We start from the raw sequence: 16,043 nt of genomic DNA, 5'->3' as shown, positions 1-16,043 counted from the left end.
TTGTCAGTATTAGTGGTAGACATGTGATCAAAACTGGGGTTGAGCATGTGAGGCTTTCATTTCTCATGCCATCTTATGGCTTCATGTTCATCTCAAGCAAGCTTGAAAATACAATAATTGCCTTATCACTCACCACCTGTTTCAACCTTGTTTTTTTTTTGTTGTTCATCCATCACAGCTCCAAACAAAGATTACATTTAACAACAGTTTTGAGTTCTAATGTAGATCTGCTATCAAACCCCTGGATCTGTCAAATTTATGCTACAGAAGTTGTTCATGTTGTGTTTTTTATGTGCTTAAAAAACCTTATGAAAGTATTCATAAGTATTTAATGCTTACTTAGCAACCACTTACTGTTAATAACATGCTTCGTTTCCAATCTGATTATGTGGCTGAAACTAACCTTTATAAAATCTGATAAAAATTTAACTCTGTCAGCAACTAATCTAAGTTTTCGCAAATTATACAACTGTGCAGCATGCCAATCAATCCACCAAACAAAGAGAGTGTGATTTTACTTTTTATACTTTCTCCTTTATGTAGTATAAGATGTAGGATATTCAGATTCTTAATTTTCAGAACTATTAAACATGGTCAACCAATCACTCCTCCAATGTGTAGTGCTGAAATAAGCCTGAGATGTTTAATATTTCTGAAGTACTTCCTATTTGTTTATCTATGTCTGAGCAACACCAATCAAAGGCGGAAAGAAAAAACAAACACACACACACACCAACAATAGTATTTGGTAACTGCCGAAAATAAGATAATGTCAGTAATCGGTTGGAATTATCACTGAGCATCTAAATGCAGAACAGAATCATGTGGCTAGGTCAAGAACATGGTTTCAATTTCCTTCAGAAAGAAAGACCACAGTACTCTCTTTGGCAGATTACAATGGTGAAGATGGTCAAGCAGTCTCTTTACTAGATAAGGTTCCAAATGATTTTTCAAACTCATGAAACCTTAAACAATTCAAAAAGATATTAGGATATTCCGTGTACACTTAGTTCAGATTATACAACAGTGGTTTTAAATGCAACAGTGATTCTGGGGAACCTCAGTTCAGACTGAGACCTTTTTTTTTTAAACAATCACATGACAGCTTTCCAGGGTGTGAACAGACAGAGCTAGAACATGGTGAGGAAATCCCATGAATGTTATAAAAAGTGTTTAAAATCTTGTACATCACCTTTAAACTGACTACAAATTAGTGACTGACATTTCTTCCAGTTATTCATCTTCATGTTATGTTTCAGCCATTATACTGAAAACAGATGCATTAAACAAACTCTAAAAAGGCAGCCCATTCTAAGGGCAATACATCATTATAATTAAAAACAAATTGAATTCTTCATCTCATGTGAGCTGAACTATTTTTTTTTTTTTTATAAATTCTTTGCTAATTTCCTGTGATTATAATAACTCAATCATTCATGGGTGTGTGAATATTACAAACATTTCTGCATCGAATGCAGGTTAAATAATGTATTATTTATATATTTCTTAATATGTCCATGACGCAGGGATGGGACTGACTTGTTGAAACGCAAACTCTCACATCCTTCCTCTTTTCTGCCTCCGGAGGAAAAATGCCTGGACAACGTGACCTTCTGCCTACGTTGTAAGCCACTTGCACAGAACATGCCTCAGGTCACCTTGTGGGGAACTTTCATTAATCACAAATTGTGCAATTTTATATGAAAGAAAAAGTGAAATATGTCAATTAAATCTGTTTAATGTAAAAGCTATGGAACAGTAGTACATGAGACATTTACATAAAACTTTTTTTTCCCCCTTTCTTCTTTTATTTACTTATTTGTTGCAATCTATTGACCCTTCCACATTTCACAATGCTCTATATGGCATATGGTTAATAGAAGATGGAATGCCCAGTTTGTGGCTGGAAGAGTGAAAGTAGTCCAACTCAAAATGTGTCCATAGGTGTGACTGAATGTGTGTCATCCTGTGAAGGATGAGCGCCCCCTCCAGCGTGTGTTCCCGCCTTGAGTCTAGTGATTCCAGGTAGGTTCCAGGCCTACCACGCCCCTGAGATGGATAAGCAGTTACAGACAACATTCTTTTAACTGCCTGCACCACTGATTGTCCACTTCAGCAGACAGTCAGACACTGGTTACAGGTGCACTTTTGCAAATTACAAACAAGTCACCCGCAAAATGTTTTAAAATATGTGTTGAAAAAGTACATAAGAACATATCTAACCTGTTAATTCAAATTTATATCATTAGCTAACTAGTAGGCTGAATCTCAAACTACAGACACTGCTACTGAAAAAGTGCTACAAGGCTACAATTTTCAGGTTTAGGGCCAGGTTCTTGTTCACTGTTTCACTCTTCAGGTTGAAATAAGGAATGTCTGTGCCTCAATCTGCTGGGGTCCATGCCCACAGACAATGGTAAGGGTGTGAGGGAATAAACAAAAAAACAAACAAACAAACTAATAAATGAATGGAAAAAGCAAAAGAAAAAAATCAAAGCACAACATTTTTCAATGCTGTTCTGAGAAAAAAAAATATTTTGATTTTTTTTTGACAAAGTAAAAAAAAATAAAAAAAAATAAATTATATATATATATATATATATATATATATATATACATATATATATATATATATATATATATATATATATATATATATACACACACACACACACACACACGTACATTACTTTTCTTCTCCAATTCACCTTAATTTTAAAAAACGCATTTAGCCGCTTTGTAACTTGGTCAGATGGAGCCAAACCAAGATGCCAGATATTTTGTTCCTTTTAGCCTACATTCTTACCAAGCTGCAGGCTGAGAAGAATTCATCAGAACATTTCACATGGAAATCCAGCAGAAAAATATCTGAAGAAACGCATGAGCCCTATGAATCAGTGTCCTCCCTAACGGAAGGCAAGAGACTGACAGCAATTCACATGACCAGACTTTCTATTTTCCAGGAAATCCCCTCACTGCTCACTGCAACTGTCTGGATTTTATGGTGTCTTAGTTCTACTCATTTACCACAAAATTGTAGCTTCATATCCGGTGACAATATCACTGAGGAAGCAAAAGATTTCTCTAGAATAGATCCTGCTGAAAGAAAGAAAGAAAAAAAAAGGTGTAAAAGACATCCGGTGCTTCACAAAGTTCCTCATTTGAGGATATTTAAGGTGAAGAGCAATCACAATAAGCCAGATCACTCAGACCTTACAGTAGATACAGCGAAGGAGAGTTTAGCTCAACCAACAACATGCATCTCAGCCAGAAAACTGTGTGCCGCCTCGCTGTCATCGCTGTTATTGTCTGCATCGTAAATGCGAGTAAGTACAAGTTCTGCCTGAATTTTATATGACTATTAATGCTTATTTTGGAAACTGTGCTCTAACATTTGATCCTCATGTTCTCCTCACAGGTGGTCCACAAAAACCAGTGCAGTGCTGCACAGAAGTTTCAAAGGAGAAAATCAACTTGCCTATAACAGGATTTCAACTTCAGAAATGGAATCCTCCATGTGTCAAGGCAGTCATGTGAGTATCCAGAGAAAAGCAAATGCTGTGTTACTTCACATTTATTTTCACGCATTAGAGATTATTTGTTGTAATGTAACATATTGGGGAAAAAAAATCAAATGCGCCCAAAATTGCATATGCAAGTTCCCCACTCATTTTCAATGCATTTGTTTGGAGGATATTGTAGTCTTAGGAGTCTTACCCTAAAACCGCCTTGCGGAGGTCACCACTACACTATGAGTTATGTATTTTGGATTTAACCACAATAAAGTACAATCTATATTATATTGTGTCCTGAAACTTTGTTCACATTTACTCACTTGACCACCATAGCTGGTTCAACACTTCACAGAGCACTGTTGGGTGTTTCCTAAATCTGTCCTCGTCTTTTACAGCTTTTTCACATCTGAGGGTCCCAGGTGCAGCCACTGGAAAGAGAGCTGGGTGATGCAGAAGATCAATGAACTCAGAAGCATTCAGGCTATGGAGTAAGTAATGCATCTTTTTTCATTACAATTCCTGCAATTCTTCATAAAACAACAGTAAACTGATATGTTCCTTTTATGATCTCTATCATAGGGCAGGCCTAAGGAACAACTCCACAGCCACACCCCTGACAAACAGCTCTCCCTAAAAAGCAACTCCCAGGACATTTCTTAGCACTGTTGTGAAATATTCTGGCAAGTTTCTTCCACAAAAAAGCGCTACTGCAACTTATTTTGCCATAATTTATTTATTACTCTTAATTTATAAGTATTGGAAGGAACTGGAATATTTATTCTTTCATATTTATTTCTGTAGTAGATTTTTAATATATAACAGATTCGATTTTAGGCACTATTTTGACATGTGGTCATGCCATTTCTTATATCAATATCAAAATTTGCAACAGTCCATGTTATGTAAACATGTGCTGTGCATACAGAAATAAAAACATGTAAACCATGCAACTGTATTAAGAGTTTTGTTGTCACAATAATCTTTATTTATTTATTAATTTATTTATTTTCTTATTAATCCACTACTTCATACTCTCCACTTATAACACAGGTGCATTTTGTAGTTTTACAATTCAGAGTTTCTCTCTAAATTAGTAAAATGTCCTAAACATGAATGCTCAAAGTTGTACATACAAGTTAATGTACAGAGTAAGCTTATTTTCTCATGTCTGTAAATTCTGATTCAAAAAAGGTAGAGCCACCTCTTACAACAACAGAGACACTGTCCTATCTAGACCTGTAACTGATAAACTATTAAGAGCTGTTTCATTTTGACCAGAGTGTTTGTTTTAAGTGGTGTGATTCTTCTAGTAATTACAGTTCAGGTTTAGCGGTCCAGGAACTCAGACTAATCACATGTGTTTCTGCATATCACACGTGAGGCTACTCAGATCAGATCTGTGCATTATGATGAGCGCTGTGACTCAAATCAGTGACACACCAAGGGTAGGACTCCAGACACCACTGTCCTGGGTCCAGTAAAAATAGCCCAAGGTATATGATAAAAGCTCTTTTTGGACCCTTTCAAGATGACAGTGTTGTGTGAGGTAAAAACAGAAACATTAAAAATAAGTGAATTGTTACCGGTTGAAATTCTCAATGCTGAACATGAATTCTGTTTATGGATAAAGAAGTATCATCCTTCAGCATGAAGATCAAATCAGATTGCTGGCTATATATATATATATATATATATATATATATATATATATGATAAAAAGATACAAACATTTCTAACATGCTAGACGTTTTGCTGTGGTGTCCCAGCTGCCACATCGCCGATCTTTGATAATTTCACACTACTTGACCGCACTTGGTCATATTCGGTTCCGACACATGAAAATCATGCGATAGAGAATGTATCCAACAAGAATGGGAATATTACAATTGTCCTAGTTATATAAAATCATGAAATTACATTACCTCCCTGGACCACTGATTCTCCATTGCAATAGACACAGTCAGACACTGGCTACAGGTGCATTTTACAAGTCACAAACAAGTAACCCATAAAATGTTTTAAAGTGTTGAAAAACAACATAACATATTTAATCAGTTAAACAATTAGCTAGCTAGGAGGTTGAATTTCAAACGACAGACACTGCCACCTAGAAAATGCTACAATTTTCAGGTTTAGGGTCAGGTTCTTGTTGACAGTTTCACTCTTCAGGTTTAAACAAGAAATATTTTGCAGATGGGAGCCGATTTCCAGCCTGAGCTAAGCTACCTAAATACACACTTATGTCTGTAGTAAAGGCTGTGCCTCAATCTGCTGGGGTCCATGGCCACAGAGTATGGTAAAGGTATGAAAGAAAAAAAGGCAACAAATACATACAATTATAAGTATATTTATTTATGTATTTAATTAACAGATTTTAAAAATACAACTAAAAAACAAAACCTGGCCTTTAACAAATGTCACCAGAAAATGTAATAACTTGTAGGGACTACTGAACACTGATGAACAATATTCACACACAGACATTGTGTTAAGCGGACCGTTCCACTGGCCCTTTAATTCGGACTGAATAGAGGACTCTGTTGAGGTTCACTGATTGCGGTGAGTCGGCTCTAGATCAGCTAATTAGAGAGGAGTGTTGATTCTTTTTGGTGGTAAAAAAACTCCCACATTAGTTACCCCGACAACTCTTTGAATGATTTCAAAGCCTCCAAACATGGCCACGAATGCCGTAGCCCTGAATTTACCAGAGTTTTAGGAAGAACACGCCGTCATTTGGTTTGTTCAAGCTGAGACTCAGTTCGCCATTAGGAAAATCATGGACCTCACCTATGGCAGACCATCAGTGCCTTTGTGTTTTAATGGGCAGCGATTTAATTGGGATTTTATCCTGGCCAAAGCTTACACACCACTTCTGGGTGCATATTTCTTGTGCGCTAATAATCTGCTTGTCAGTGTCAAGAAGAGGTGCCTCATCAACCCAGAAACGTTCAGTCGCTCTGGCTCTTCCAAATTGCCCAGCACACTCTCCCCTTCTGACAAGTTGCGCTGCTCCTGTCCAGTTTTCCAGGTCTTACAGAGCCCACGTTCACCACTCTGGCAAGCAAACATGGTGTTGACCACAACATCACCACCACTGGCCCACCCGTGTATGCTCGGCCCAGACGTTTAGATCCTTCCAAGCTCTCCATTGCTGAAGTTCAACACCATGGAACGCCTTAGCATCATGCAAAGGTCCAACAGCCCTTGGCCTCACCTCTGCATATGGTCCAGAAAACAGGTGGTAGGTGGCACCCATGCAGGGATTACTGTCACCTTAAAGACACCACTACTCCAGACCGTTACCCGATTCCACACCTACAAGACTTTTCTGCTCGTTTAGCTGGTACAGTCATTTTTTTCTAAAGTGGATTTGGTCCGTGGATACCACCAGGTTCCAGTGCACCCTGCAGATGTTCCGAAGACTGCTGTGACCACCCCATTTGGTCTGTTCGAATTTCCTTGCATGCCTTTTGGTCTGAAAAATGCAGGACAAACCTTCAAACGTCTCATGGGCAGTGTTTTGCGTGACCTGCCTTTTTTGTTTGTATACCTGGATGACATATTGGTTGCCAGCACCTGCAGGTCGGAGCATTTGCAGCAACTCTGAGCTTTATTTGAGCACCTCAGCCAGCATGGCCTTATTATCAACTCTGTGAAGTGCTGGTTTGGCTCGCCCACCATTGACTTCCTTGGTCATCGCATCTCCAACGCTAGTGCTGTTCCACTTCCCGCCAAAGTGGAGGCAATCTAAGGTTTGGCCTGCCCCCTCACCATGAAAGCTTTGCAGGAGTTCCTGGGCATGATAAACTTTTACCATTGATTTATCCCATGAGCAGCCAGTCTCATGCGTCCCATTTACAAAGCACTTAAGGGTAAACCTGCCAAAGCACCTGGTGGATTGGACTGGTGAGAGAGCTCAGGCATTCCATGCCTCTAAACGTGCGCTAGTGAAGGCTACCATACTGGCACACCCAATTCCGAATGCTCCTATTGCCATCACCACCGACGCATCGGATTATGCAATAGGGACAGTGCACGAGCAGTGGGTCAATGGTGCTTGGCAACTGCTGCCATTCTTCAGTCCGCAACCCTGTCCAAATGAGCACAATTATAGCGCTTTTGACAGCGAGCTCCTTGCCCTTTATCTGGTAGTGCGCCATTTCCTTTTTCTCTTGGAAGGCTGACTGTTCACGGCTTTTGTTGACCACAAACCACCGGTTTTGCCCTGGCCAAGACTTCAGAACCGTGGTTCGCTCGCCAGCAAAGACAACTTGCTTTCATCTCCAAGTACACTACCCACATCCAACATGTCACTTGGAAAAGCAACCCTGCGCTCAGTTACGGCTGCAGTGCATATGGGCATTGACTACTTGAAGATGGCAGCTGACCAGCTTTCTGACCCAGAGATCCAGGCCCTCAAATGTGCGGGCACCTGCTTGCTGCTAGCGAACATCCCTTTTTGGTGATGCTGGTGTGACACTTTGATGCCAAACATGGCCTTTCTCATCCTGGTAGTAAGGCTTCACAAAGACTGGTGGCAGCCAAGTTTGTCTGGCGTGGCCTCAAGAAGGATGTGCATGACTGGGTGAATACTTGCGTGGACTGTCAGCGTGCTAAGGTGCATCAGCACATCAAAGCCCCTTTAGCAGTTTTCCCAATTCCTGAGCAGCGTTTTGATCATATGCATGTGGACCTGGTGGGGCCCCTTCTGCCGTCTCAAGGTGTTGTGCATCTCCTCACTCTGGTCGACCGGGCAACAAGGTGGATAGAAGCTCGCAGTTCACATCCACAATCTGGCAGTGACTGGCTAGGGATCTTGGTTTGCGACTCCACCACACAACCGGGCACCACCCTCAGGCTAATGGGTCGTGCAAACGTTTCCACCGTTCCGTGAAGGCTGCTCTCAGGGCCAGCCTGAAATATGACAACAGGGCAGACAAACCTCCATGGGTTATGCTGGGTCTTCGCTTGGCACCTAAGGAGGACCTCCTAGCATCCTCAGCAGAGCTTATGTACGGCCAAGTGCTGCGGGTCCCTGGTGAATTCCTCCCCACAGCCACTGGCCCCTGGTTGGCCAGTCAGCAGTGTCCTGTCCCTCAGGATATCTCGAGATCTTTTGTTCCCTTGCTCACCTCTCAGCACGGCCTGCAGCGTTCACAGGTCCCTCATACTTTGCACAAGGCAAGCTATGTTTTTGTCCGCCATGATGCTCACCGCACTCCACTTTGCCCGGTCTACGAAGGTCCATTCCGCGTGATTGCCCCAGGGGACAAGTTCTTCGTTGTTGGCTTAGGAGGCTTTTTGGCGGCAAAAAATAAAAGTTTTCCTCCTCTGGACTTTTTGGGTTAAAAAATCAAGACTGTCTATTTTCCAGGAAAATCCATCACTGCACACTGCAACTGCCTGATTTTTGTGGACTTTATTCTAGTCATTTAGCAAAAAGACAGACCTCTCTATCTGCTGATAGAAAAAAACAAATGCTGTAAAAAACATCTTGTGCTTCAGAAGGTTCCTCATTTGAGAATATTTAAGGTGGAGACCGATCACAATAAGCCAGATCATTTAGACCTCCAACCTTGCAGTAGATACAACGAAGGAGAGCTCAAAGTCAGCCAACATTTTGCATGGATTTTATATGACTATTAATGCTTCTTTTGGAAACTCTTTTGGTTATCGCCATTATTGTCTGCTTTGTCAAAGCGAATAAGCACAATTTTTTGCAGGAAAGACCTGTCCAGTGCTGCACAGAAGTTTCAAAGGAGATAATCAACATGCTTATAACAGGTTTTCAACTTCAGAAATGGAACCCCCCCATGTGTCAAGGCAGTCATGTCTCACATTTGTTTTCTTGAAATGAAAATAAGTAAGCTTTCTCTAGAGAAAACCTAGTTCTGTACATTTTAACACACTGTTATTACAAATTATTTGTTCTAATATAATGTATTGAGAAAAAATAAATAAATGTGGCCTATGGAAAAATTATAACATTAATTTATAGGTTTTATTTGTCCAGACTATAACATAAATCAGGTAATAAGTAAAATGGGTATAAAATTCTCACACGCATGTTCCCTGCTCATTTTCACTACATTTCTTAGAAGTCTTGCCCAAGGACTAATATTTATATACTGCTGTGTTACTGCCTGAGCTGGGAATCAAACCCTAGTCCGCCTTGCAGAAGCCACCACTACACTATACCAACGCACCCTGGGTTATGTATTTTGGGTTTAACCACAATAAAGTACAGTCTATATTATATTGTGTCTCACCAGACCTTCACAGAGCACTGTTGGGTGTTTCCTAAACCTCTCCTTGTCTTTTACAGCTTTTTCACATCTGAGGGTCCCAAGTGCAGCCACTAGAAAGAGAGCTGGGTGATGCAGAAGATCAATGAGCTCAAGAGCATTCAGGCTATGGAGTAAGTTGTGCTATTCCCTTCACTGTTAATGCAATTTTAAAATAAAACCACAAATAATTGTTCATAAAACAACAGTAAACTGATATGTCCATTTCATGATCTCTATCAGGGCAGGCCTGAAGAACAAGTCCACACAGGGACCTGGAGTTACAGGTTCGAAACTCACTCTGGGTGTCTGGGAAGAGTTTTGGGGTTCCTCCCATGGTCCAAAAACACAAGTTTGTATATCGACTCAAAAGTGTCCATAGCTGTGAATGAATGTGCATCTCCCTGCGAAGGTTACGGACTCACCACGACCCTGAACTAGATAAGCGGTTACAGACAAGAATGAATGAATGAATAATCAGCCATTTCATAATGTTCACTTACAACAATGGTGCATTTTGTAACATTAGAATTCAAAGTTTCTCTCTACATTAGTAAAACGTCCTAAATACCTATGTTTATTGTTGTACATGAAAGCTAATGTAAAAAGCAGGCTTATTTTCCCACGCCTGTAGGTTTTGTTTCAAAAAAGGTAGAGCTACCTTTCACAAAAACAGAAATATGCGATCATAACCATGGTAAAATTATATTGAGAGCAAAAGGGTTTTTTTGCTGGAATATAAAATGTCATTGGAAGCTGGTACCACTTTTCAACTGTAAAAGTCTTTATATTTCTATAGAGGAGGGGTCATGAATAGACGGACTGCAGTCTTGGTCTGGACCCATACGCTGTCCTATCCGGACCCGCAACTGTAACTGATAAAAAATTAAGAGCTGTTGAATTTTGACCAGAGTATTTGTTTAAAGTGGTGTGACTCTTCCAGTCATCTCAGTTCAGGATAGCGTTCAGGAAATTACCAGACTAACTGAGGTATAACCAGAAACATTACAAATAAGGGAACTATTACTGGTTGAAATTCTTGTAAAGCTGGATCCTTAAACATGGATTCTGTTCAAGGATAAAGCACAGCCTTTTAATATGAAGAGCCAATCGGTTTGCTGTTAACCAGGAGTCTTCAAACTACAGTCCGTTGCTTTCCTTTGACCGGGCCCTTTAACTACAGCAGTGAAGCATGTGGTCTGGCCAAGGGCATAGAGTTGGGTAGAGATGGGATGGATATGTCTCTATACCAATCCAGCAACTACTGAATTGTCCCTCACAACCGGGAAAATTACAATACAACTAGGGCTGGACGATATGCCCAAAATGTCCATCCATCCATCCATTATCTGTAACCGCTTATCCAATTTAGGGTCGCGGGGGGTCCAGAGCCTACCTGGAATCATCGGGCGCAAGGCAGGAATACACCCTGGAGGGGATGCCAGTCCTTCACAGGGCAACACAGACACACACACATTCACTCACACCTACAGACACTTTTGAGTCACCAATCCACCTGCAACGTGTGTTTTTGGACTGTGGGAGGAAACCGGAGCACCCGGAGGAAACCCACGTGGACACGGGGAGAACACACCAACTCCTCACAGACAGTCACCCGGAGTGGGAATCGAACCCACAACCTCCAGGCCCCTGGAGCTGTGTGACTGCGACACTACCTGCTGCGCCACCGTGCCGCCCCTGCCCAAAATGTATATCACGATATTGTAAAAGTAAAAGTTAAAACAAAAACAAATCACCAAAAATTAATTGCCTTAGGAATGAGAATGGAGCTTTATTCTGCAGATTGTCTCACTAGCAGGAGAGCTATAAACACACATCGGCTCAGTCTCCCGTATTAATGACACTTTCCAAAATCCATATGTCATTTCCACCACAAAATATTTCTTGTTTTCATATATATATATATATATATATATATATATATATATATATATATATATATATATATATATAATTTTTAATTTATTTTACATTTACTTGAAATGAGAAAGGGACATTTTATGAAGTATTTGTTATTTATGATTATTTATATATCTTGTTGAAATATACTGACATGCAATTAAAATGTTATTTGAAATGCAAGTTGAAATGAAAATGTAATGACACCTTTGATTTAAAGTATTCATTTGATACATTGCTTTTCTTCTCCAATTCACCTTAGGTTTATAAAATTGCATTTAGCAGCTTTGTAAATTGGCATAAAAGCCAACCCACCATGGTCGATGTTTTGTTCTCTTTAGCCTATATCAGGGTTCGGCAACCTTTACCACTCAAAGAGCCATTTAGACCCATTTCACTCAGTAAAGAAAACACTGGGAGCCACAAAATCCTTTTGAAATTTTACATGAAATAACACTGGGCATAACAGGGTTTTTTTGCCTTTGTGCTATGTATAAACAAACTATACTTTGTTACATTTATGAAATTAATGAATGACTGCAGAGAAATGAAATAATATTTCTGCATGCAACAAAACATTTTTAACTCTGAAAAAAAGACATTGTGTTGACGGTTAAGTAAAATATTCAATGTCTATTTGAGTCCTTGTAGTAATGGAAAAAAAAAAAAAAACGCCAAACTTAAATTATCCACTGGCAGCAAACAAAAATGCAGTTCTCTCTCTGCGTGCCGTCATTATTTTACTGGCGCCGTGCAGTCAGCTGTCAAAAAGTTCAAGAAACAGCACACTGGCGGGTGTCGCACATTGGGAGTTGTGACGTGTATTAAGAGCGACAAATATTTTACATATTAAAATATTTTAGATGTTACAAGATCGCCATAATCTTCATAGAATTACATTTTGAAAATGAACGAACCAAAATAAAATATATTTTAATTAAATACTTATTATTTTCAAAAGCTGAGCCGCATCAGAGGGATCAAAGAGCCGCGGGTTGCCGACCCCTGGCCTATGTTCTTACCAACTCTAACTTCAGGCTGAGAATTCATCAGCACATTTCACATGAAAATCCAAGAAATATAGCTAAACAATGTCGGAAGAGATGCATCAGTCCTATGAATCAGTCTTCTCCCTAACAGAAGGCAAGAGATTGACAACAATTCCCATGACCAGACTTTTTATTTTCCAGGAAAAACCCTCAGTGCACTGCCTGATTTTTGCTGTGTCCTTATTCTAGTCATTTAGCAAAAAGATAGATTTCTCTAGAAGATATCCTGTTGATATAAAAAATAAATGGGGTAAAAGGTTCCTCATTTGAGGAATATTTAAGGTGGAGAGCAATCACAATAAGCCAGATCACTCAGACCTCCAACCTTGCATTAGAGGAGGACAGCTCAACTCAATCAACAACATGCATCTCAGCCAGAAAACTGTGTGCACCCTCGCTGTCATTGCTGTTATTCTCTGCATTGTAAATGCGAGTAAGTACACATTTGATATGAATTTTATATGACTATTAATACTTTGGTAACATTTGGTTCTCATGTTCCCCTCACAGGAGGTCCACAAAAAGTTACCTCGTGCTGCAACACAGCTTCAAAGGAGAAAATCAACTTGCCTATAATGGGTTTTCAACTTCAGGAACAAAATCCTCCATGTATCAAGGCAGTCATGTAAGTATCCAGAGAAAAATACATGCACATTTGTTTTCTTGAAATGAAAATATGTTAGCATTTTCTATAGAAAACCTACTTGTGTACATTTTAACACACTGTTTACAGATTATTGGTTCTAATGTAACATATTGAAAAAAAAAAAAAACCATCAAATGTGGCGTATGCAAATATTATGACACAGTACTAAATTTAATTTGTCCACACTGTAAAACGAAATGTAAATCTGGTAATGAGTAAAATGGGAGTAAAATTTTCACGTGTAAATTCCCTGCTCTTTTTCACTTAATTTGTTTGGAGGTTAATGCCTGAGCTGGGAATCAAACACTAGGTCCCCTTGCGGAGGCCACCACTACATTATACCACCACATCCTAGGTTATATATTTTGGGTTTAATCACAATACAGTACAATCTATATTATAATTGTGTTATTCACATTTACTCACCAGACCTTCACAGAGCACTACTGGGTGTTTCCTAAACCTCTCCATGTCCTTTACAGCTTTTTTACATCTGAGGGTCCCATGTGCAGCCACTGGGAAGAGAGCTGGGTGATTGAGAAGGTCAAGGAGCTCAGAAGAATTCAAGCTATGGAGTAAGTAATACAATATCCTTCACTGTTAATGCAAAAAAAAAAAAAATTCACAAATTCTTCATAAAACAACAGTAAACTGATATGTTCCTTTTATGATCTCTATCATAGGGCAGGCCTGAGGAACAACTCCACAGCCACACCCCTGACAAACAGCTCTCCCTAAAAAGCAACGCCCAGGACATTTCTTAGCACTGTTGTGAAATATTCTGGCAAGTTTCTTCCACAAAAATGAGCTAATGCATCTTAATTTGACATAATTTATTTCTCTTAATTTATAAGTATTGGAAGGAACTGAAATATTTAGTCTTTCATATTTATTTCTGTAGTAGATTTTTAATATATAACAGACTGGATTTTAGGCACCATTTTGACATGTGGTCATGCCATTTTGTATATCAATATCAAAATTTGCAACAGTCCATGCTATATAAACATGTGCTGTGCATTCAGAAATAAAAACATGTAAACCATGCAACTGTATTAAGAGTTTTGTTGTCACAAGAATCTTTATTTATTAATTAATTTATTTTCTTATTAATCCGCTACTTCATACTCTCCAGTTATAACACAGGTGCATTTTGTAGGGTTTTTGTCTGTAAGGTTTGTTTCAAAAGGTAAAGCTACCTCTCACAAAAACTGAGAAATTACGTGAGCATATAGCACTGGCACCAAAACCATACACCACAGTAAAATTATATTGAGAGCCAAAAGATTTTTCCTGAAATATAATATATTAAATGGTACCTGTTACCACGTTTCAACAGTAAAAGCCTTTAAGTTTCTATAGAACAGGGGTCACAAATAGGGGGACTGCGGTCCAACCCAAGACACTGTCCAATCTGGACCTGAACCTGTAACTGATAAACTATTAAGAGCTGTTTCATTTTGACCAGAGTGTTTGTTTTAAGTGGTGTGAATCTTCTAGTAATAACAGTTCAGGTTTAGCAGTCCAGGAAACTCAGACTAATCACATGTGCTTCTGCATATCACACGTGAGTCTACTCAGATCAGATCTGTGCATTATGATGAGCGCTGTGACTCGAATGAGTGACACACAAAGGGCAGGACTCCAGACACCACCGTCCTGAAAGCCAGTAAGGGATATGATAAAAGCTCTTTTGGGACTCTTTCAGGATGACAGTGTCGTGTGAGGTAATACCAGAAACCGTTAAAAATAAGTGAATGGTTACCGGTTGAAATTCTCATAAAACTGAACATGAACTCTGTTTACGGATAAAGTACTGTCCTTCAGCATGAAGAGCCAATCAGATTGCTGGCCAAGTCAACTGCAACTACAAGACAGGTCATCAGAGACTTCATTCAAACACACACACATACATATAAACACACACAAGACCTTGCCTTCAGAAAATGTTTTTTTCATCTTGACCTTAATGAATTTCAATTAATTACCCCTGCTATATAGATTTTACACTGTAAGAGCTGGCATATTGCAATATGCCTAAATAAATACAATGAATGACATCATATAATTAATGTCCTAGGGATGTAAAATCATGAAATTACATTACCCCTGTTCTACCTCACTTCACCTCTGATTTTCCACTGCAACAGACACTGGTTACAGGTACACTTTTACAAGTCACAAACAACTAACCAATAAAATGTTTTAAAATCTGTGTTGAAAAAGTACGTAAGGACATATTTACCCTGTTAAATTATTAGCTAGCTTTTAGGTTCAATCTCAAATGACAGATACTGCCACTGAGAAAGTGCTACAAGGCTACAATTTTCAGGTTTAGGGCCAGGTTCTTGTTGACAGTTTCACTCTTCAGGTTCAAATAAGGAATGTTTTGCAGATGGGAGCAGTTTTCCAGTCTGAGCTAAGCTACATAACTACATAGCTATGTCTGTAGCAAAAGTTGTGCCTCAATCTGCTGGGGTCCATGCCCACAGAGAGTGGTGTGTATGGAAAAAAATAGCACAAAATTCTTTAATGCTGTTTTGAGAAAAATGCTGAAGGCAACAAATATATACAATTATCAGTATATTTATTTATGCATTTAGTTATGTATCTTGACAGATTTTAAAAA

This window comes from Hoplias malabaricus, chromosome 9, assembly GCF_029633855.1.
Source record: "Hoplias malabaricus isolate fHopMal1 chromosome 9, fHopMal1.hap1, whole genome shotgun sequence".
Lineage (NCBI taxonomy): Eukaryota > Metazoa > Chordata > Actinopteri > Characiformes > Erythrinidae > Hoplias > Hoplias malabaricus.
The sequence above is the reverse complement of the archived record's forward strand: the minus strand, read 5'-3'. Positions refer to the sequence as shown.